Here is a 24,365-nt window from a genome sequence, read left to right as displayed (position 1 = left end):
CAGACTGGACAGCGAAACAATTTAAAATATCCCAGAAAAAGAAAATAAGCATGCTTAATCAGAGCTTTCTGGACAGGAAGGACATTTGAGCAAGTGAGGAATAAGCACTGCTTTTGTTAATTTGCATAGGCAGAATAGAGACTTCTGGGAAAAGGCCGAAATTACAGTCACAGAAAATGGCTGCATCTATAGAGAACGCTAAGAAGTGTTGGCAGCTTTTCCTCTGACCCTGGCCACTTTTACAAGCAATCCTATGATAGTCAGCAGGACCCACCCTAAAAAGGAAGGGGCATCCACTTGGACCCTTTCCACCTTTTCCAAATCTCGCCTGATCGAGCCTGATTGAGCACTGATTGAGCAGATAAGCACATGTCATTCTCATTTCAGAAAGGTATTGGTTAGCTTGCTGCTAGCAGCTCAGTTATGTTATGATGTTAGAGGCTATGCAAGGAATGCTTTAGTCCAGCGATATGCAGTTTTTATTGCGCCTTGCATTCAGCAGGAAGATCTTTAGCTTGAATCTATGGCCTAGGTATTCACCTTGGTATTTCTTTTGGCACAAAGTGAAGGAGTATTTGAGAGAAAATGCACAATGTGTTTCTTATGTTGTTATGAACAACTTGTTACTCTTTCTCATTAAGCTTCAGCCACTGAAGAAATATATAAATAAGGGCTGACTTCCTGTAAGACGTGTCCAAAGCTGGGACGGAATAAAAGGAGACACTTGTAAATGATAGTGCTATCGTTTGAGAAAGGGTAAGTTGAGACTGACTTTCATGCGTATTCACAGACCAAGCATCATAAAGATACCAGCATGATCTTCATTGCGGGCTTAGAGCCGGTATTAGCTTTTGAGAGGTAAGAGGATTTTGAGGGCTCGTTGGTCTAGGGGTATGATTCTCGCTTTGGGTGCGAGAGGTCCCGGGTTCAAATCCCGGACGAGCCCTTTTCTTGGTACTCTTTTCAAGTTGTTTTGAAGTTTGCGTTTCAAAACCAACATCAATTTTTTCTTTGCAGTAGTGGATAATTCTTTGCTAGAGTCTCATGCTTCAGCCCTGCCCAGTCTGAGCTAATACCAAACATCTGGTCTTGCATGGCATGTACGAGCGTTCAGCTAGGGATGTCGGGCAGGTTGCATGAAAGAAATCTAAAGCCAGAGGCCCATGGAATAGCCAGTTCGGAGCAGTTTCATTACAGAAAAATCAACTGTAGGTATCTGTTTCTGTAGTGTAGTGGTTATCACGTTTGCCTCACACGCGAAAGGTCCCCGGTTCGAAACCGGGCAGAAACAGTTGTTATATTGTGTTGGCTACAATGTTGATAGGTGCCGTTTTGCCATGGAATTGTCCAAGCCCTGAAGATTATTTCATGCAATCTCGTTCCAAGAAAGGGAATTCTCTCAAAACACTAAAGTAATCGGCGTGTGGATGTATCTGTTGGTTCTCAGACCTTGCTTTCAAAAGAGCCCTGCAATCGGTTCACTGCTCACCTAGAACAAGCATTAACATGGAGAATTGTTGGCACCAACAGGAATCTTATTTTAGTGGAGTGTTTCTGGCTTTGAGTGCAGAGGCCCTCGGCTCAATTCCAAGATGATCCTTCTCAAGGTGATGATACAAATGCATTGTCACCTTTACGTTTAATGTCAGAATCATTTATTTCCAGTTGGTGGTGTAAGAATGTTTGCAACAGTATGGCGATTTTTCCTAGCCATGCATGAATGAAAGCATATCACTCGCCTTTAGGTGTTTTTCTAATACATTGATATTTGCATCTTCCTTCCTAGCCTGCATGTTTGACTATCTTACAGGCTGCATGTAATAAGTATCACATCAGGGCCCTTCTTCTACTCAATTCACAACTGTTCTATCACGACATAGATAAGAAAGCTGCATCTGCTTTTGTTGTGTAGTGGTAATCAGGTTTACCTGACGTGTGAAAGCCCCATGCTTTGAAAGTACACAGTAACAAAGAAACCGATGACTTTTATAAAAAGGTGTCATGTGTGTCTCTTACTTTGCACAAAAAGTGCCAGAGATGACTTCATTTGCAGTCACTTGAAAAGTAGGGATTCTCCAATAAATGGTAAATGGTTGAAACAAATCTGAAGAAATGCATGACATACCTGTGTGTGTGTGTGTACGCATGTATGTATATATAGGGAGAGAGAGAGCGTCAATATAAACAGACTTTATTTCAATCAAGCTGTCTTTTCTATCATTCAGGAGCAGAATGTTCTGATCATCAGCGCTCCAGAATGTAGTGTTTTCTTGGCAAGCATCACATATTGTGATGTTTTAGCTAAAAGTTCCATATCCTAGAGACTGATATATTCCTCTGTACTTGTACCTTGGGGATTCATCAAAACCTGGCATCATAAGCAGCTTTCTACTGCCACAGACTGGACAGCGAAACAATTTAAAATATCCCAGAAAAAGAAAATAAGCATGCTTAATCAGAGCTTTCTGGACAGGAAGGACATTTGAGCAAGTGAGGAATAAGCACTGCTTTTGTTAATTTGCATAGGCAGAATAGAGACTTCTGGGAAAAGGCCGAAATTACAGTCACAGAAAATGGCTGCATCTATAGAGAACGCTAAGAAGTGTTGGCAGCTTTTCCTCTGACCCTGGCCACTTTTACAAGCAATCCTATGATAGTCAGCAGGACCCACCCTAAAAAGGAAGGGGCATCCACTTGGACCCTTTCCACCTTTTCTAAATCTCGCCTGATCGAGCCTGATCGAGCAGATAAGCACATGTCATTCTCATTTCAGAAAGGTATTGGTTAGCTTGCTGCTAGCAGCTCAGTTATGTTATGATGTTAGAGGCTATGCAAGGAATGCTTTAGTCCAGCGATATGCAGTTTTTATTGCGCCTTGCATTCAGCAGGAAGATCTTTAGCTTGAATCTGTGGCCTAGGTATTCACCTTGGTATTTCTTTTGGCACAAAGTGAAGGAGTATTTGAGAGAAAATGCACAATGTGTTTCTTATGTTGTTATGAACAACTTGTTACTCTTTCTCATTAAGCTTCAGCCACTGAAGAAATATATAAATAAGGGCTGACTTCCTGTAAGACGTGTCCAAAGCTGGGACGGAATAAAAGGAGACACTTGTAAATGAAAGCGCTATCGTTTGAGAAAGGGTAAGTTGAGACTGACTTTCATGCGTATTCACAGACCAAGCATCATAAAGATACCAGCATGATCTTCATTGCGGGCTTAGAGCCGGTATTAGCTTTTGAGAGGAAAGAGGATTTTGAGGGCTCGTTGGTCTAGGGGTATGATTCTCGCTTTGGGTGCGAGAGGTCCCGGGTTCAAATCCCGGACGAGCCCTTTTCTTGGTACTCTTTTCAAGTTGTTTTGAAGTTTGCGTTTCAAAACCAACATCAATTTTTTCTTTGCAGTAGTGGATAATTCTTTGCTAGAGTCTCATGCTTCAGCCCTGCCCAGTCTGAGCTAATACCAAACATCTGGTCTTGCATGGCATGTACGAGCGTTCAGCTAGGGATGTCGGGCAGGTTGCATGAAAGAAATCTAAAGCCAGAGGCCCATGGAATAGCCAGTTCGGAGCAGTTTCATTACAGAAAAATCAACTGTAGGTATCTGTTTCTGTAGTGTAGTGGTTATCACGTTTGCCTCACACGCGAAAGGTCCCCGGTTCGAAACCGGGCAGAAACAGTTGTTATATTGTGTTGGCTACAATGTTGATAGGTGCCGTTTTGCCATGGAATTGTCCAAGCCCTGAAGATTATTTCATGCAATCTCGTTCCAAGAAAGGGAATTCTCTCAAAACACTAAAGTAATCGGCGTGTGGATGTATCTGTTGGTTCTCAGACCTTGCTTTCAAAAGAGCCCTGCAATCGGTTCACTGCTCACCTAGAACAAGCATTAACATGGAGAATTGTTGGCACCAACAGGAATCTTATTTTAGTGGAGTGTTTCTGGCTTTGAGTGCAGAGGCCCTCGGCTCAATTCCAAGATGATCCTTCTCAAGGTGATGATACAAATGCATTGTCACCTTTACGTTTAATGTCAGAATCATTTATTTCCAGTTGGTGGTGTAAGAATGTTTGCAACAGTATGGCGATTTTTCCTAGCCATGCATGAATGAAAGCATATCACTCGCCTTTAGGTGTTTTTCTAATACATTGATATTTGCATCTTCCTTCCTAGCCTGCATGTTTGACTATCTTACAGGCTGCATGTAATAAGTATCACATCAGGGCCCTTCTTCTACTCAATTCACAACTGTTCTATCACGACATAGATAAGAAAGCTGCATCTGCTTTTGTTGTGTAGTGGTAATCAGGTTTACCTGACGTGTGAAAGCCCCATGCTTTGAAAGTACACAGTAACAAAGAAACCGATGACTTTTATAAAAAGGTGTCATGTGTGTCTCTTACTTTGCACAAAAAGTGCCAGAGATGACTTCATTTGCAGTCACTTGAAAAGTAGGGATTCTCCAATAAATGGTAAATGGTTGAAACAAATCTGAAGAAATGCATGACATACCTGTGTGTGTGTGTGTACGCATGTATGTATATATAGGGAGAGAGAGAGCGTCAATATAAACAGACTTTATTTCAATCAAGCTGTCTTTTCTATCCTTCAGGAGCAGAATGTTCTGATCATCAGCGCTCCAGAATGTAGTGTTTTCTTGGCAAGCATCACATATTGTGATGTTTTAGCTAAAAGTTCCATATCCTAGAGACTGATATATTCCTCTGTACTTGTACCTTGGGGATTCATCAAAACCTGGCATCATAAGCAGCTTTCTACTGCCACAGACTGGACAGCGAAACAATTTAAAATATCCCAGAAAAAGAAAATAAGCATGCTTAATCAGAGCTTTCTGGACAGGAAGGACATTTGAGCAAGTGAGGAATAAGCACTGCTTTTGTTAATTTGCATAGGCAGAATAGAGACTTCTGGGAAAAGGCCGAAATTACAGTCACAGAAAATGGCTGCATCTATAGAGAACGCTAAGAAGTGTTGGCAGCTTTTCCTCTGACCCTGGCCACTTTTACAAGCAATCCTATGATAGTCAGCAGGACCCACCCTAAAAAGGAAGGGGCATCCACTTGGACCCTTTCCACCTTTTCTAAATCTCGCCTGATCGAGCCTGATCGAGCAGATAAGCACATGTCATTCTCATTTCAGAAAGGTATTGGTTAGCTTGCTGCTAGCACCTCAGTTATGTTATGATGTTAGAGGCTATGCAAGGAATGCTTTAGTCCAGCGATATGCAGTTTTTATTGCGCCTTGCATTCAGCAGGAAGATCTTTAGCTTGAATCTGTGGCCTAGGTATTCACCTTGGTATTTCTTTTGGCACAAAGTGAAGGAGTATTTGAGAGAAAATGCACAATGTGTTTCTTATGTTGTTATGAACAACTTGTTACTCTTTCTCATTAAGCTTCAGCCACTGAAGAAATATATAAATAAGGGCTGACTTCCTGTAAGACGTGTCCAAAGCTGGGACGGAATAAAAGGAGACACTTGTAAATGATAGCGCTATCGTTTGAGAAAGGGTAAGTTGAGACTGACTTTCATGCGTATTCACAGACCAAGCATCATAAAGATACCAGCATGATCTTCATTGCGGGCTTAGAGCCGGTATTAGCTTTTGAGAGGAAAGAGGATTTTGAGGGCTCGTTGGTCTAGGGGTATGATTCTCGCTTTGGGTGCGAGAGGTCCCGGGTTCAAATCCCGGACGAGCCCTTTTCTTGGTACTCTTTTCAAGTTGTTTTGAAGTTTGCGTTTCAAAACCAACATCAATTTTTTCTTTGCAGTAGTGGATAATTCTTTGCTAGAGTCTCATGCTTCAGCCCTGCCCAGTCTGAGCTAATACCAAACATCTGGTCTTGCATGGCATGTACGAGCGTTCAGCTAGGGATGTCGGGCAGGTTGCATGAAAGAAATCTAAAGCCAGAGGCCCATGGAATAGCCAGTTCGGAGCAGTTTCATTACAGAAAAATCAACTGTAGGTATCTGTTTCTGTAGTGTAGTGGTTATCACGTTTGCCTCACACGCGAAAGGTCCCCGGTTCGAAACCGGGCAGAAACAGTTGTTATATTGTGTTGGCTACAATGTTGATAGGTGCCGTTTTGCCATGGAATTGTCCAAGCCCTGAAGATTATTTCATGCAATCTCGTTCCAAGAAAGGGAATTCTCTCAAAACACTAAAGTAATCGGCGTGTGGATGTATCTGTTGGTTCTCAGACCTTGCTTTCAAAAGAGCCCTGCAATCGGTTCACTGCTCACCTAGAACAAGCATTAACATGGAGAATTGTTGGCACCAACAGGAATCTTATTTTAGTGGAGTGTTTCTGGCTTTGAGTGCAGAGGCCCTCGGCTCAATTCCAAGATGATCCTTCTCAAGGTGATGATACAAATGCATTGTCACCTTTACGTTTAATGTCAGAATCATTTATTTCCAGTTGGTGGTGTAAGAATGTTTGCAACAGTATGGCGATTTTTCCTAGCCATGCATGAATGAAAGCATATCACTCGCCTTTAGGTGTTTTTCTAATACATTGATATTTGCATCTTCCTTCCTAGCCTGCATGTTTGACTATCTTACAGGCTGCATGTAATAAGTATCACATCAGGGCCCTTCTTCTACTCAATTCACAACTGTTCTATCACGACATAGATAAGAAAGCTGCATCTGCTTTTGTTGTGTAGTGGTAATCAGGTTTACCTGACGTGTGAAAGCCCCATGCTTTGAAAGTACACAGTAACAAAGAAACCGATGACTTTTATAAAAAGGTGTCATGTGTGTCTCTTACTTTGCACAAAAAGTGCCAGAGATGACTTCATTTGCAGTCACTTGAAAAGTAGGGATTCTCCAATAAATGGTAAATGGTTGAAACAAATCTGAAGAAATGCATGACATACCTGTGTGTGTGTGTGTACGCATGTATGTATATATAGGGAGAGAGAGAGCGTCAATATAAACAGACTTTATTTCAATCAAGCTGTCTTTTCTATCCTTCAGGAGCAGAATGTTCTGATCATCAGCGCTCCAGAATGTAGTGTTTTCTTGGCAAGCATCACATATTGTGATGTTTTAGCTAAAAGTTCCATATCCTAGAGACTGATATATTCCTCTGTACTTGTACCTTGGGGATTCATCAAAACCTGGCATCATAAGCAGCTTTCTACTGCCACAGACTGGACAGCGAAACAATTTAAAATATCCCAGAAAAAGAAAATAAGCATGCTTAATCAGAGCTTTCTGGACAGGAAGGACATTTGAGCAAGTGAGGAATAAGCACTGCTTTTGTTAATTTGCATAGGCAGAATAGAGACTTCTGGGAAAAGGCCGAAATTACAGTCACAGAAAATGGCTGCATCTATAGAGAACGCTAAGAAGTGTTGGCAGCTTTTCCTCTGACCCTGGCCACTTTTACAAGCAATCCTATGATAGTCAGCAGGACCCACCCTAAAAAGGAAGGGGCATCCACTTGGACCCTTTCCACCTTTTCTAAATCTCGCCTGATCGAGCCTGATCGAGCAGATAAGCACATGTCATTCTCATTTCAGAAAGGTATTGGTTAGCTTGCTGCTAGCAGCTCAGTTATGTTATGATGTTAGAGGCTATGCAAGGAATGCTTTAGTCCAGCGATATGCAGTTTTTATTGCGCCTTGCATTCAGCAGGAAGATCTTTAGCTTGAATCTGTGGCCTAGGTATTCACCTTGGTATTTTTTTTGGCACAAAGTGAAGGAGTATTTGAGAGAAAATGCACAATGTGTTTCTTATGTTGTTATGAACAACTTGTTACTCTTTCTCATTAAGCTTCAGCCACTGCAGAAATATATAAATAAGGGCTGACTTCCTGTAAGACGTGTCCAAAGCTGGGACGGAATAAAAGGAGACACTTGTAAATGATAGTGCTATCGTTTGAGAAAGGGTAAGTTGAGACTGACTTTCATGCGTATTCACAGACCAAGCATCATAAAGATACCAGCATGATCTTCATTGCGGGCTTAGAGCCGGTATTAGCTTTTGAGAGGTAAGAGGATTTTGAGGGCTCGTTGGTCTAGGGGTATGATTCTCGCTTTGGGTGCGAGAGGTCCCGGGTTCAAATCCCGGACGAGCCCTTTTCTTGGTACTCTTTTCAAGTTGTTTTGAAGTTTGCGTTTCAAAACCAACATCAATTTTTTCTTTGCAGTAGTGGATAATTCTTTGCTAGAGTCTCATGCTTCAGCCCTGCCCAGTCTGAGCTAATACCAAACATCTGGTCTTGCATGGCATGTACGAGCGTTCAGCTAGGGATGTCGGGCAGGTTGCATGAAAGAAATCTAAAGCCAGAGGCCCATGGAATAGCCAGTTCGGAGCAGTTTCATTACAGAAAAATCAACTGTAGGTATCTGTTTCTGTAGTGTAGTGGTTATCACGTTTGCCTCACACGCGAAAGGTCCCCGGTTCGAAACCGGGCAGAAACAGTTGTTATATTGTGTTGGCTACAATGTTGATAGGTGCCGTTTTGCCATGGAATTGTCCAAGCCCTGAAGATTATTTCATGCAATCTCGTTCCAAGAAAGGGAATTCTCTCAAAACACTAAAGTAATCGGCGTGTGGATGTATCTGTTGGTTCTCAGACCTTGCTTTCAAAAGAGCCCTGCAATCGGTTCACTGCTCACCTAGAACAAGCATTAACATGGAGAATTGTTGGCACCAACAGGAATCTTATTTTAGTGGAGTGTTTCTGGCTTTGAGTGCAGAGGCCCTCGGCTCAATTCCAAGATGATCCTTCTCAAGGTGATGATACAAATGCATTGTCACCTTTACGTTTAATGTCAGAATCATTTATTTCCAGTTGGTGGTGTAAGAATGTTTGCAACAGTATGGCGATTTTTCCTAGCCATGCATGAATGAAAGCATATCACTCGCCTTTAGGTGTTTTTCTAATACATTGATATTTGCATCTTCCTTCCTAGCCTGCATGTTTGACTATCTTACAGGCTGCATGTAATAAGTATCACATCAGGGCCCTTCTTCTACTCAATTCACAACTGTTCTATCACGACATAGATAAGAAAGCTGCATCTGCTTTTGTTGTGTAGTGGTAATCAGGTTTACCTGACGTGTGAAAGCCCCATGCTTTGAAAGTACACAGTAACAAAGAAACCGATGACTTTTATAAAAAGGTGTCATGTGTGTCTCTTACTTTGCACAAAAAGTGCCAGAGATGACTTCATTTGCAGTCACTTGAAAAGTAGGGATTCTCCAATAAATGGTAAATGGTTGAAACAAATCTGAAGAAATGCATGACATACCTGTGTGTGTGTGTGTACGCATGTATGTATATATAGGGAGAGAGAGAGCGTCAATATAAACAGACTTTATTTCAATCAAGCTGTCTTTTCTATCCTTCAGGAGCAGAATGTTCTGATCATCAGCGCTCCAGAATGTAGTGTTTTCTTGGCAAGCATCACATATTGTGATGTTTTAGCTAAAAGTTCCATATCCTAGAGACTGATATATTCCTCTGTACTTGTACCTTGGGGATTCATCAAAACCTGGCATCATAAGCAGCTTTCTACTGCCACAGACTGGACAGCGAAACAATTTAAAATATCCCAGAAAAAGAAAATAAGCATGCTTAATCAGAGCTTTCTGGACAGGAAGGACATTTGAGCAAGTGAGGAATAAGCACTGCTTTTGTTAATTTGCATAGGCAGAATAGAGACTTCTGGGAAAAGGCCGAAATTACAGTCACAGAAAATGGCTGCATCTATAGAGAACGCTAAGAAGTGTTGGCAGCTTTTCCTCTGACCCTGGCCACTTTTACAAGCAATCCTATGATAGTCAGCAGGACCCACCCTAAAAAGGAAGGGGCATCCACTTGGACCCTTTCCACCTTTTCTAAATCTCGCCTGATCGAGCCTGATCGAGCAGATAAGCACATGTCATTCTCATTTCAGAAAGGTATTGGTTAGCTTGCTGCTAGCAGCTCAGTTATGTTATGATGTTAGAGGCTATGCAAGGAATGCTTTAGTCCAGCGATATGCAGTTTTTATTGCGCCTTGCATTCAGCAGGAAGATCTTTAGCTTGAATCTGTGGCCTAGGTATTCACCTTGGTATTTCTTTTGGCACAAAGTGAAGGAGTATTTGAGAGAAAATGCACAATGTGTTTCTTATGTTGTTATGAACAACTTGTTACTCTTTCTCATTAAGCTTCAGCCACTGAAGAAATATATAAATAAGGGCTGACTTCCTGTAAGACGTGTCCAAAGCTGGGACGGAATAAAAGGAGACACTTGTAAATGATAGCGCTATCGTTTGAGAAAGGGTAAGTTGAGACTGACTTTCATGCGTATTCACAGACCAAGCATCATAAAGATACCAGCATGATCTTCATTGCGGGCTTAGAGCCGGTATTAGCTTTTGAGAGGAAAGAGGATTTTGAGGGCTCGTTGGTCTAGGGGTATGATTCTCGCTTTGGGTGCGAGAGGTCCCGGGTTCAAATCCCGGACGAGCCCTTTTCTTGGTACTCTTTTCAAGTTGTTTTGAAGTTTGCGTTTCAAAACCAACATCAATTTTTTCTTTGCAGTAGTGGATAATTCTTTGCTAGAGTCTCATGCTTCAGCCCTGCCCAGTCTGAGCTAATACCAAACATCTGGTCTTGCATGGCATGTACGAGCGTTCAGCTAGGGATGTCGGGCAGGTTGCATGAAAGAAATCTAAAGCCAGAGGCCCATGGAATAGCCAGTTCGGAGCAGTTTCATTACAGAAAAATCAACTGTAGGTATCTGTTTCTGTAGTGTAGTGGTTATCACGTTTGCCTCACACGCGAAAGGTCCCCGGTTCGAAACCGGGCAGAAACAGTTGTTATATTGTGTTGGCTACAATGTTGATAGGTGCCGTTTTGCCATGGAATTGTCCAAGCCCTGAAGATTATTTCATGCAATCTCGTTCCAAGAAAGGGAATTCTCTCAAAACACTAAAGTAATCGGCGTGTGGATGTATCTGTTGGTTCTCAGACCTTGCTTTCAAAAGAGCCCTGCAATCGGTTCACTGCTCACCTAGAACAAGCATTAACATGGAGAATTGTTGGCACCAACAGGAATCTTATTTTAGTGGAGTGTTTCTGGCTTTGAGTGCAGAGGCCCTCGGCTCAATTCCAAGATGATCCTTCTCAAGGTGATGATACAAATGCATTGTCACCTTTACGTTTAATGTCAGAATCATTTATTTCCAGTTGGTGGTGTAAGAATGTTTGCAACAGTATGGCGATTTTTCCTAGCCATGCATGAATGAAAGCATATCACTCGCCTTTAGGTGTTTTTCTAATACATTGATATTTGCATCTTCCTTCCTAGCCTGCATGTTTGACTATCTTACAGGCTGCATGTAATAAGTATCACATCAGGGCCCTTCTTCTACTCAATTCACAACTGTTCTATCACGACATAGATAAGAAAGCTGCATCTGCTTTTGTTGTGTAGTGGTAATCAGGTTTACCTGACGTGTGAAAGCCCCATGCTTTGAAAGTACACAGTAACAAAGAAACCGATGTCTTTTATAAAAAGGTGTCATGTGTGTCTCTTACTTTGCACAAAAAGTGCCAGAGATGACTTCATTTGCAGTCACTTGAAAAGTAGGGATTCTCCAATAAATGGTAAATGGTTGAAACAAATCTGAAGAAATGCATGACATACCTGTGTGTGTGTGTGTACGCATGTATGTATATATAGGGAGAGAGAGAGCGTCAATATAAACAGACTTTATTTCAATCAAGCTGTCTTTTCTATCCTTCAGGAGCAGAATGTTCTGATCATCAGCGCTCCAGAATGTAGTGTTTTCTTGGCAAGCATCACATATTGTGATGTTTTAGCTAAAAGTTCCATATCCTAGAGACTGATATATTCCTCTGTACTTGTACCTTGGGGATTCATCAAAACCTGGCATCATAAGCAGCTTTCTACTGCCACAGACTGGACAGCGAAACAATTTAAAATATCCCAGAAAAAGAAAATAAGCATGCTTAATCAGAGCTTTCTGGACAGGAAGGACATTTGAGCAAGTGAGGAATAAGCACTGCTTTTGTTAATTTGCATAGGCAGAATAGAGACTTCTGGGAAAAGGCCGAAATTACAGTCACAGAAAATGGCTGCATCTATAGAGAACGCTAAGAAGTGTTGGCAGCTTTTCCTCTGACCCTGGCCACTTTTACAAGCAATCCTATGATAGTCAGCAGGACCCACCCTAAAAAGGAAGGGGCATCCACTTGGACCCTTTCCACCTTTTCTAAATCTCGCCTGATCGAGCCTGATCGAGCAGATAAGCACATGTCATTCTCATTTCAGAAAGGTATTGGTTAGCTTGCTGCTAGCAGCTCAGTTATGTTATGATGTTAGAGGCTATGCAAGGAATGCTTTAGTCCAGCGATATGCAGTTTTTATTGCGCCTTGCATTCAGCAGGAAGATCTTTAGCTTGAATCTGTGGCCTAGGTATTCACCTTGGTATTTTTTTTGGCACAAAGTGAAGGAGTATTTGAGAGAAAATGCACAATGTGTTTCTTATGTTGTTATGAACAACTTGTTACTCTTTCTCATTAAGCTTCAGCCACTGCAGAAATATATAAATAAGGGCTGACTTCCTGTAAGACGTGTCCAAAGCTGGGACGGAATAAAAGGAGACACTTGTAAATGATAGTGCTATCGTTTGAGAAAGGGTAAGTTGAGACTGACTTTCATGCGTATTCACAGACCAAGCATCATAAAGATACCAGCATGATCTTCATTGCGGGCTTAGAGCCGGTATTAGCTTTTGAGAGGTAAGAGGATTTTGAGGGCTCGTTGGTCTAGGGGTATGATTCTCGCTTTGGGTGCGAGAGGTCCCGGGTTCAAATCCCGGACGAGCCCTTTTCTTGGTACTCTTTTCAAGTTGTTTTGAAGTTTGCGTTTCAAAACCAACATCAATTTTTTCTTTGCAGTAGTGGATAATTCTTTGCTAGAGTCTCATGCTTCAGCCCTGCCCAGTCTGAGCTAATACCAAACATCTGGTCTTGCATGGCATGTACGAGCGTTCAGCTAGGGATGTCGGGCAGGTTGCATGAAAGAAATCTAAAGCCAGAGGCCCATGGAATAGCCAGTTCGGAGCAGTTTCATTACAGAAAAATCAACTGTAGGTATCTGTTTCTGTAGTGTAGTGGTTATCACGTTTGCCTCACACGCGAAAGGTCCCCGGTTCGAAACCGGGCAGAAACAGTTGTTATATTGTGTTGGCTACAATGTTGATAGGTGCCGTTTTGCCATGGAATTGTCCAAGCCCTGAAGATTATTTCATGCAATCTCGTTCCAAGAAAGGGAATTCTCTCAAAACACTAAAGTAATCGGCGTGTGGATGTATCTGTTGGTTCTCAGACCTTGCTTTCAAAAGAGCCCTGCAATCGGTTCACTGCTCACCTAGAACAAGCATTAACATGGAGAATTGTTGGCACCAACAGGAATCTTATTTTAGTGGAGTGTTTCTGGCTTTGAGTGCAGAGGCCCTCGGCTCAATTCCAAGATGATCCTTCTCAAGGTGATGATACAAATGCATTGTCACCTTTACGTTTAATGTCAGAATCATTTATTTCCAGTTGGTGGTGTAAGAATGTTTGCAACAGTATGGCGATTTTTCCTAGCCATGCATGAATTTAAGCATATCACTCGCCTTTAGGTGTTTTTCTAATACATTGATATTTGCATCTTCCTTCCTAGCCTGCATGTTTGACTATCTTACAGGCTGCATGTAATAAGTATCACATCAGGGCCCTTCTTCTACTCAATTCACAACTGTTCTATCACGACATAGATAAGAAAGCTGCATCTGCTTTTGTTGTGTAGTGGTAATCAGGTTTACCTGACGTGTGAAAGCCCCATGCTTTGAAAGTACACAGTAACAAAGAAACCGATGACTTTTATAAAAAGGTGTCATGTGTGTCTCTTACTTTGCACAAAAAGTGCCAGAGATGACTTCATTTGCAGTCACTTGAAAAGTAGGGATTCTCCAATAAATGGTAAATGGTTGAAACAAATCTGAAGAAATGCATGACATACCTGTGTGTGTGTGTGTACGCATGTATGTATATATAGGGAGAGAGAGAGCGTCAATATAAACAGACTTTATTTCAATCAAGCTGTCTTTTCTATCCTTCAGGAGCAGAATGTTCTGATCATCAGCGCTCCAGAATGTAGTGTTTTCTTGGCAAGCATCACATATTGTGATGTTTTAGCTAAAAGTTCCATATCCTAGAGACTGATATATTCCTCTGTACTTGTACCTTGGGGATTCATCAAAACCTGGCATCATAAGCAGCTTTCTACTGCCACAGACTGGACAGCGAAACAATTTAAAATATCCCAGAAAAAGAAAATAAGCATGCTTAATCAGAGCTTTCTGGACAGGAAGGACATTTGAGCAAGTGAGGAATAAGCACTGCTTTTGTTAATTTGCATAGGCAGAATAGAGACTTCTGGGAAAAGGCCGAAATTACAGTCACAGAAAATGGCTGCATCTATAGAGAACGCTAAGAAGTGTTGGCAGCTTTTCCTCTGACCCTGGCCACTTTTACAAGCAATCCTATGATAGTCAGCAGGACCCACCCTAAAAAGGAAGGGGCATCCACTTGGACCCTTTCCACCTTTTCTAAATCTCGCCTGATCGAGCACTGATTGAGCAGATAAGCACATGTCATTCTCATTTCAGAAAGGTATTGGTTAGCTTGCTGCTAGCAGCTCAGTTATGTTATGATGTTAGAGGCTATGCAAGGAATGCTTTAGTCCAGCGATATGCAGTTTTTATTGCGCCTTGCATTCAGCAGGAAGATCTTTAGCTTGAATCTGTGGCCTAGGTATTCACCTTGGTATTTCTTTTGGCACAAAGTGAAGGAGTATTTGAGAGAAAATGCACAATGTGTTTCTTATGTTTTTATGAACAACTTGTTACTCTTTCTCATTAAGCTTCAGCCACTGAAGAAATATATAAATAAGGGCTGACTTCCTGTAAGACGTGTCCAAAGCTGGGACGGAATAAAAGGAGACACTTGTAAATGATAGTGCTATCGTTTGAGAAAGGGTAAGTTGAGACTGACTTTCATGCGTATTCACAGACCAAGCATCATAAAGATACCAGCATGATCTTCATTGCGGGCTTAGAGCCGGTATTAGCTTTTGAGAGGTAAGAGGATTTTGAGGGCTCGTTGGTCTAGGGGTATGATTCTCGCTTTGGGTGCGAGAGGTCCCGGGTTCAAATCCCGGACGAGCCCTTTTCTTGGTACTCTTTTCAAGTTGTTTTGAAGTTTGCGTTTCAAAACCAACATCAATTTTTTCTTTGCAGTAGTGGATAATTCTTTGCTAGAGTCTCATGCTTCAGCCCTGCCCAGTCTGAGCTAATACCAAACATCTGGTCTTGCATGGCATGTACGAGCGTTCAGCTAGGGATGTCGGGCAGGTTGCATGAAAGAAATCTAAAGCCAGAGGCCCATGGAATAGCCAGTTCGGAGCAGTTTCATTACAGAAAAATCAACTGTAGGTATCTGTTTCTGTAGTGTAGTGGTTATCACGTTTGCCTCACACGCGAAAGGTCCCCGGTTCGAAACCGGGCAGAAACAGTTGTTATATTGTGTTGGCTACAATGTTGATAGGTGCCGTTTTGCCATGGAATTGTCCAAGCCCTGAAGATTATTTCATGCAATCTCGTTCCAAGAAAGGGAATTCTCTCAAAACACTAAAGTAATCGGCGTGTGGATGTATCTGTTGGTTCTCAGACCTTGCTTTCAAAAGAGCCCTGCAATCGGTTCACTGCTCACCTAGAACAAGCATTAACATGGAGAATTGTTGGCACCAACAGGAATCTTATTTTAGTGGAGTGTTTCTGGCTTTGAGTGCAGAGGCCCTCGGCTCAATTCCAAGATGATCCTTCTCAAGGTGATGATACAAATGCATTGTCACCTTTACGTTTAATGTCAGAATCATTTATTTCCAGTTGGTGGTGTAAGAATGTTTGCAACAGTATGGCGATTTTTCCTAGCCATGCATGAATGAAAGCATATCACTCGCCTTTAGGTGTTTTTCTAATACATTGATATTTGCATCTTCCTTCCTAGCCTGCATGTTTGACTATCTTACAGGCTGCATGTAATAAGTATCACATCAGGGCCCTTCTTCTACTCAATTCACAACTGTTCTATCACGACATAGATAAGAAAGCTGCATCTGCTTTTGTTGTGTAGTGGTAATCAGGTTTACCTGACGTGTGAAAGCCCCATGCTTTGAAAGTACACAGTAACAAAGAAACCGATGACTTTTATAAAAAGGTGTCATGTGTGTCTCTTACTTTGCACAAAAAGTGCCAGAGATGACTTCATTTGCAGTCACTTGAAAAGTAGGGATTCTCCAATAAATGGTAAATGGTTGAAACAAATCTGAAGAAATGCATGACATACCTGTGTGTGTGTGTGTACGCATGTATGTATATATAGGGAGAGAGAGAGCGTCAATATAAACAGACTTTATTTCAATCAAGCTGTCTTTTCTATCCTTCAGGAGCAGAATGTTCTGATCATCAGCGCTCCAGAATGTAGTGTTTTCTTGGCAAGCATCACATATTGTGATGTTTTAGCTAAAAGTTCCATATCCTAGAGACTGATATATTCCTCTGTACTTGTACCTTGGGGATTCATCAAAACCTGGCATCATAAGCAGCTTTCTACTGCCACAGACTGGACAGCGAAACAATTTAAAATATCCCAGAAAAAGAAAATAAGCATGCTTAATCAGAGCTTTCTGGACAGGAAGGACATTTGAGCAAGTGAGGAATAAGCACTGCTTTTGTTAATTTGCATAGGCAGAATAGAGACTTCTGGGAAAAGGCCGAAATTACAGTCACAGAAAATGGCTGCATCTATAGAGAACGCTAAGAAGTGTTGGCAGCTTTTCCTCTGACCCTGGCCACTTTTACAAGCAATCCTATGATAGTCAGCAGGACCCACCCTAAAAAGGAAGGGGCATCCACTTGGACCCTTTCCACCTTTTCTAAATCTCGCCTGATCGAGCCTGATCGAGCAGATAAGCACATGTCATTCTCATTTCAGAAAGGTATTGGTTAGCTTGCTGCTAGCAGCTCAGTTATGTTATGATGTTAGAGGCTATGCAAGGAATGCTTTAGTCCAGCGATATGCAGTTTTTATTGCGCCTTGCATTCAGCAGGAAGATCTTTAGCTTGAATCTGTGGCCTAGGTATTCACCTTGGTATTTTTTTTGGCACAAAGTGAAGGAGTATTTGAGAGAAAATGCACAATGTGTTTCTTATGTTGTTATGAACAACTTGTTACTCTTTCTCATTAAGCTTCAGCCACTGCAGAAATATATAAATAAGGGCTGACTTCCTGTAAGACGTGTCCAAAGCTGGGACGGAATAAAAGGAGACACTTGTAAATGATAGTGCTATCGTTTGAGAAAGGGTAAGTTGAGACTGACTTTCATGCGTATTCACAGACCAAGCATCATAAAGATACCAGCATGATCTTCATTGCGGGCTTAGAGCCGGTATTAGCTTTTGAGAGGTAAGAGGATTTTGAGGGCTCGTTGGTCTAGGGGTATGATTCTCGCTTTGGGTGCGAGAGGTCCCGGGTTCAAATCCCGGACGAGCCCTTTTCTTGGTACTCTTTTCAAGTTGTTTTGAAGTTTGCGTTTCAAAACCAACATCAATTTTTTCTTTGCAGTAGTGGATAATTCTTTGCTAGAGTCTCATGCTTCAGCCCTGCCCAGTCTGAGCTAATACCAAACATCTGGTCTTGCATGGCATGTACGAGCGTTCAGCTAGGGATGTCGGGCAGGTTGCATGAAAGAAATCTAAAGCCAGAGGCCCATGGAATAGCCAGTTCGGAGCAGTTTCATTACAGAAAAATCAACTGTAGGTATCTGATTCTGTAGTGTAGTGGTTATCACGTTTGCCTCACACGCGAAAGGTCCCCGGTTCGAAACCGGGCAGAAACAGTTGTTATATTGTGTTGGCTACAATGTTGATAGGTGCCGTTTTGCCATGGAATTGTCCAAGCCCTGAAGATTATTTCATGCAATCTCGTTCCAAGAAAGGGAATTCTCTCAAAACACTAAAGTAATCGGCGTGTGGATGTATCTGTTGGTTCTCAGACCTTGCTTTCAAAAGAGCCCTGCAATCGGTTCACTGCTCACCTAGAACAAGCATTAACATGGAGAATTGTTGGCACCAACAGGAATCTTATTTTAGTGGAGTGTTTCTGGCTTTGAGTGCAGAGGCCCTCGGCTCAATTCCAAGATGATCCTTCTCAAGGTGATGATACAAATGCATTGTCACCTTTACGTTTAATGTCAGAATCATTTATTTCCAGTTGGTGGTGTAAGAATGTTTGCAACAGTATGGCGATTTTTCCTAGCCATGCATGAATTTAAGCATATCACTCGCCTTTAGGTGTTTTTCTAATACATTGATATTTGCATCTTCCTTCCTAGCCTGCATGTTTGACTATCTTACAGGCTGCATGTAATAAGTATCACATCAGGGCCCTTCTTCTACTCAATTCACAACTGTTCTATCACGACATAGATAAGAAAGCTGCATCTGCTTTTGTTGTGTAGTGGTAATCAGGTTTACCTGACGTGTGAAAGCCCCATGCTTTGAAAGTACACAGTAACAAAGAAACCGATGACTTTTATAAAAAGGTGTCATGTGTGTCTCTTACTTTGCACAAAAAGTGCCAGAGATGACTTCATTTGCAGTCACTTGAAAAGTAGGGATTCTCCAATAAATGGTAAATGGTTGAAACAAATCTGAAGAAATGCATGACATACCTGTGTGTGTGTGTGTACGCATGTATGTATATATAGGGAGAGAGAGAGCGTCAATATAAACAGACTTTATTTCAATCAAGCTGTCTTTTCTATCCTTCAGGAGCAGAATGTTCTGATCATCAGCGCTCCAGAATGTAGTGTTTTCTTGGCAAGCATCACATATTGTGATGTTTTAGCTAAAAGTTCCATATCCTAGAGACTGATATATTCCTCTGTACTTGTACCTTGGGGATTCATCAAAACCTGGCATCATAAGCAGCTTTCTACTGCCACAGACTGGACAGCGAAACAATTTAAAATATCCCAGAAAAAGAAAATAAGCATGCTTAATCAGAGCTTTCTGGACAGGAAGGACATTTGAGCAAGTGAGGAATAAGCACTGCTTTTGTTAATTTGCATAGGCAGAATAGAGACTTCTGGGAAAAGGCCGAAATTACAGTCACAGAAAATGGCTGCATCTATAGAGAACGCTAAGAAGTGTTGGCAGCTTTTCCTCTGACCCTGGCCACTTTTACAAGCAATCCTATGATAGTCAGCAGGACCCACCCTAAAAAGGAAGGGGCATCCACTTGGACCCTTTCCACCTTTTCTAAATCTCGCCTGATCGAGCCCTGATCGAGCCGATAAGCACATGTCATTCTCATTTCAGAAAGGTATTGGTTAGCTTGCTGCTAGCAGCTCAGTTATGTTATGATGTTAGAGGCTATGCAAGGAATGCTTTAGTCCAGCGATATGCAGTTTTTATTGCGCCTTGCATTCAGCAGGAAGATCTTTAGCTTGAATCTGTGGCCTAGGTATTCACCTTGGTATTTTTTTTGGCACAAAGTGAAGGAGTATTTGAGAGAAAATGCACAATGTGTTTCTTATGTTGTTATGAACAACTTGTTACTCTTTGTCATTAAGCTTCAGCCACTGCAGAAATATATAAATAAGGGCTGACTTCCTGTAAGACGTGTCCAAAGCTGGGACGGAATAAAAGGAGACACTTGTAAATGATAGTGCTATCGTTTGAGAAAGGGTAAGTTGAGACTGACTTTCATGCGTATTCACAGACCAAGCATCATAAAGATACCAGCATGATCTTCATTGCGGGCTTAGAGCCGGTATTAGCTTTTGAGAGGTAAGAGGATTTTGAGGGCTTGTTGGTCTAGGGGTATGATTCTCGCTTTGGGTGCGAGAGGTCCCGGGTTCAAATCCCGGACGAGCCCTTTTCTTGGTACTCTTTTCAAGTTGTTTTGAAGTTTGCGTTTCAAAACCAACATCAATTTTTTCTTTGCAGTAGTGGATAATTCTTTGCTAGAGTCTCATGCTTCAGCCCTGCCCAGTCTGAGCTAATACCAAACATCTGGTCTTGCATGGCATGTACGAGCGTTCAGCTAGGGATGTCGGGCAGGTTGCATGAAAGAAATCTAAAGCCAGAGGCCCATGGAATAGCCAGTTCGGAGCAGTTTCATTACAGAAAAATCAACTGTAGGTATCTGTTTCTGTAGTGTAGTGGTTATCACGTTCGCCTCACACGCAAAAGGTCCCCGGTTCGAAACCGGGCAGAAACAGTTGTTATATTGTGTCGGCTACAATGTTGATAGGTGCCGTTTTGCCATGGAATTGTCCAAGCCCTGAAGATTATTTCATGCAATCTCGTTCCAAGAAAGGGAATTCTCTCAAAACACTAAAGTAATCGGCGTGTGGATGTATCTGTTGGTTCTCAGACATTGCTTTCAAAAGAGCCCTGCAATCGGTTCACTGCTCACCTAGAACAAGCATTAACATGGAGAATTGTTGGCACCAACAGGAATCTTATTTTAGTGGAGTGTTTCTGGCTTTGAGTGCAGAGGCCCTCGGCTCAATTCCAAGATGATCCTTCTCAGGGTGATGATACAAATGCATTGTCACCTTTACGTTTAATGTCAGAATCATTTATTTCCAGTTGGTGGTGTAAGAATGTTTGCAACAGTATGGCGATTTTTCCTAGCCATGCATGAATGAAAGCATATCACTCGCCTTTAGGTGTTTTTCTAATACATTGATATTTGCATCTTCCTTCCTAGCCTGCATGTTTGACTATCTTACAGGCTGCATGTAATAAGTATCACATCAGGGCCCTTCTTCTACTCAATTCACAACTGTTCTATCACGACATAGATAAGAAAGCTGCATCTGCTTTTGTTGTGTAGTGGTAATCAGGTTTACCTGACGTGTGAAAGCCCCATGCTTTGAAAGTACACAGTAACAAAGAAACCGATGACTTTTATAAAAAGGTGTCATGTGTGTCTCTTACTTTGCACAAAAAGTGCCAGAGATGACTTCATTTGCAGTCACTTGAAAAGTAGGGATTCTCCAATAAATGGTAAATGGTTGAAACAAATCTGAAGAAATGCATGACATACCTGTGTGTGTGTGTGTATGCATGTATGTATATATGGGGAGAGAGAGAGCGTCAATATAAACAGACTTTATTTCAATCAAGCTGTCTTTTCTATCCTTCAGGAGCAGAATGTTCTGATCATCAGCGCTCCAGAATGTAGTGTTTTCTTGGCAAGCATCACATATTGTGATGTGTTAGCTAAAAGTTCCATATCCTAGAGACTGATATATTCCTCTGTACTTGTACCTTGGGGATTCATCAAAACCTGGCATCATAAGCAGCTTTCTACTGCCACAGACTGGACAGCGAAACAATTTAAAATATCCCAGAAAAAGAAAATAAGCATGCTTAATCAGAGCTTTCTGGACAGGAAGGACATTTGAGCAAGTGAGGAATAAGCACTGCTTTTGTTAATTTGCATAGGCAGAATAGAGACTTCTGGGAAAAGGCCGAAATTACAGTCACAGAAAATGGCTGCATCTATAGAGAACGCTAAGAAGTGTTGGCAGCTTTTCCTCTGACCCTGGCCACTTTTACAAGCAATCCTATGATAGTCAGCAGGACCCACCCTAAAAAGGAAGGGGCATCCACTTGGACCCTTTCCACCTTTTCTAAATCTCGCCTGATCGAGCCTGATTGAGCACTGATTGAGCAGATAAGCACATGTCATTCTCATTTCAGAAAGGTATTGGTTAGCTTGCTGCTAGCAGCTCAGTTATGTTATGATGTTAGAGGCTATGCAAGGAATGCTTTAGTCCAGCGATATGCAGTTTTTATTGCGCCTTGCATTCAGCAGGAAGATCTTTAGCTTGAATCTGTGGCCTAGGTATTCACCTTGGTATTTCTTTTGGCACAAAGTGAAGGAGTATTTAAGAGAAAATGCACAATGTGTTTCTTATGTTGTTATGAACAACTTGTTACTCTTTCTCATTAAGCTTCAGCCACTGAAGAAATATATAAATAAGGGCTGACTTCCTGTAAGACGTGTCCAAAGCTGGGACGGAATAAAAGGAGACACTTGTAAATGATAGTGCTATCGTTTGAGAAAGGGTAAGTTGAGACTGACTTTCATGCGTATTCACAGACCAAGCATCATAAAGATACCAGCATGATCTTCATTGCGGGCTTAGAGCCGGTATTAGCTTTTGAGAGGTAAGAGGATTTTGAGGGCTCGTTGGTCTAGGGGTATGATTCTCGCTTTGGGTGCGAGAGGTCCCGGGTTCAAATCCCGGACGAGCCCTTTTCTTGGTACTCTTTTCAAGTTGTTTTGAAGTTTGCGTTTCAAAACCAACATCAATTTTTTCTTTGCAGTAGTGGATAATTCTTTGCTAGAGTCTCATGCTTCAGCCCTGCCCAGTCTGAGCTAATACCAAACATCTGGTCTTGCATGGCATGTACGAGCGTTCAGCTAGGGATGTCGGGCAGGTTGCATGAAAGAAATCTAAAGCCAGAGGCCCATGGAATAGCCAGTTCGGAGCAGTTTCATTACAGAAAAATCAACTGTAGGTATCTGTTTCTGTAGTGTAGTGGTTATCTCGTTTGCCTCACACGCGAAAGGTCCCCGGTTCGAAACCGGGCAGAAACAGTTGTTATATTGTGTTGGCTACAATGTTGATAGGTGCCGTTTTGCCATGGAATTGTCCAAGCCCTGAAGATTATTTCATGCAATCTCGTTCCAAGAAAGGGAATGCTCTCAAAACACTAAAGTAATCGGCGTGTGGATGTATCTGTTGGTTCTCAGACCTTGCTTTCAAAAGAGCCCTGCAATCGGTTCACTGCTCACCTAGAACAAGCATTAACATGGAGAATTGTTGGCACCAACAGGAATCTTATTTTAGTGGAGTGTTTCTGGCTTTGAGTGCAGAGGCCCTCGGCTCAATTCCAAGATGATCCTTCTCAAGGTGATGATACAAATGCATTGTCACCTTTACGTTTAATGTCAGAATCATTTATTTCCAGTTGGTGGTGTAAGAATGTTTGCAACAGTATGGCGATTTTTCCTAGCCATGCATGAATGAAAGCATATCACTCGCCTTTAGGTGTTTTTCTAATACATTGATATTTGCATCTTCCTTCCTAGCCTGCATGTTTGACTATCTTACAGGCTGCATGTAATAAGTATCACATCAGGGCCCTTCTTCTACTCAATTCACAACTGTTCTATCACGACATAGATAAGAAAGCTGCATCTGCTTTTGTTGTGTAGTGTTAATCAGGTTTACCTGACGTGTGAAAGCCCCATGCTTTGAAAGTACACAGTAACAAAGAAACCGATGACTTTTATAAAAAGGTGTCATGTGTGTCTCTTACTTTGCACAAAAAGTGCCAGAGATGACTTCATTTGCAGTCACTTGAAAAGTAGGGATTCTCCAATAAATGGTAAATGGTTGAAACAAATCTGAAGAAATGCATGACATACCTGTGTGTGTGTGTGTACGCATGTATGTATATATAGGGAGAGAGAGAGCGTCAATATAAACAGACTTTATTTCAATCAAGCTGTCTTTTCTATCCTTCAGGAGCAGAATGTTCTGATCATCAGCGCTCCAGAATGTAGTGTTTTCTTGGCAAGCATCACATATTGTGATGTTTTAGCTAAAAGTTCCATATCCTAGAGACTGATATATTCCTCTGTACTTGTACCTTGGGGATTCATCAAAACCTGGCATCATAAGCAGCTTTCTACTGCCACAGACTGGACAGCGAAACAATTTAAAATATCCCAGAAAAAGAAAATAAGCATGCTTAATCAGAGCTTTCTGGACAGGAAGGACATTTGAGCAAGTGAGGAATAAGCACTGCTTTTGTTAATTTGCATAGGCAGAATAGAGACTTCTGGGAAAAGGCCGAAATTACAGTCACAGAAAATGGCTGCATCTATAGAGAACGCTAAGAAGTGTTGGCAGCTTTTCCTCTGACCCTGGCCACTTTTACAAGCAATCCTATGATAGTCAGCAGGACCCACCCTAAAAAGGAAGGGGCATACACTTGGACCCTTTCCACCTTTTCTAAATCTCGCCTGATCGAGCCCTGATCGAGCCGATAAGCACATGTAATTCTCATTTCAGAAAGGTATTGGTTAGCTTGCTGCTAGCAGCTCAGTTATGTTATGATGTTAGAGGCTATGCAAGGAATGCTTTAGTCCAGCGATATGCAGTTTTTATTGCGCCTT

General features: G+C 41.8%; 9 non-coding genes across 9 annotated transcripts; all 9 read left to right on the top strand.

The window, feature by feature from the left end:
- The first annotated feature begins 874 nt into the window (after positions 1–874).
- TRNAP-UGG (transfer RNA proline (anticodon UGG)) lies at positions 875–946 on the top strand. The gene has a single exon. It is a non-coding gene; the product is annotated as a tRNA-Pro (tRNA).
- A 2,314-nt stretch (positions 947–3,260) lies between these two features.
- Positions 3,261–3,332, top strand: TRNAP-UGG (transfer RNA proline (anticodon UGG)). Its single transcript has one exon. It is a non-coding gene; the product is annotated as a tRNA-Pro (tRNA).
- Positions 3,333–5,646: 2,314 nt separating this feature from the next.
- TRNAP-UGG (transfer RNA proline (anticodon UGG)) lies at positions 5,647–5,718 on the top strand. The gene has a single exon. It is a non-coding gene; the product is annotated as a tRNA-Pro (tRNA).
- Positions 5,719–8,032: 2,314 nt separating this feature from the next.
- TRNAP-UGG (transfer RNA proline (anticodon UGG)) lies at positions 8,033–8,104 on the top strand. The gene has a single exon. It is a non-coding gene; the product is annotated as a tRNA-Pro (tRNA).
- A 2,314-nt stretch (positions 8,105–10,418) lies between these two features.
- TRNAP-UGG (transfer RNA proline (anticodon UGG)) lies at positions 10,419–10,490 on the top strand. Its single transcript has one exon. It is a non-coding gene; the product is annotated as a tRNA-Pro (tRNA).
- A 2,314-nt stretch (positions 10,491–12,804) lies between these two features.
- On the top strand, positions 12,805–12,876 carry TRNAP-UGG (transfer RNA proline (anticodon UGG)). The gene has a single exon. It is a non-coding gene; the product is annotated as a tRNA-Pro (tRNA).
- Positions 12,877–15,191: 2,315 nt separating this feature from the next.
- Positions 15,192–15,263, top strand: TRNAP-UGG (transfer RNA proline (anticodon UGG)). Its single transcript has one exon. It is a non-coding gene; the product is annotated as a tRNA-Pro (tRNA).
- A 2,314-nt stretch (positions 15,264–17,577) lies between these two features.
- Positions 17,578–17,649, top strand: TRNAP-UGG (transfer RNA proline (anticodon UGG)). The gene has a single exon. It is a non-coding gene; the product is annotated as a tRNA-Pro (tRNA).
- A 4,712-nt stretch (positions 17,650–22,361) lies between these two features.
- On the top strand, positions 22,362–22,433 carry TRNAP-UGG (transfer RNA proline (anticodon UGG)). Its single transcript has one exon. It is a non-coding gene; the product is annotated as a tRNA-Pro (tRNA).
- Positions 22,434–24,365: the final 1,932 nt, after the last annotated feature.

The sequence above is a fragment of the Triturus cristatus genome, chromosome 8 (genome assembly GCF_964204655.1).
Source record: "Triturus cristatus chromosome 8, aTriCri1.1, whole genome shotgun sequence".
Lineage (NCBI taxonomy): Eukaryota > Metazoa > Chordata > Amphibia > Caudata > Salamandridae > Triturus > Triturus cristatus.
This window is presented reverse-complemented; position numbering and strand designations above follow the sequence as displayed.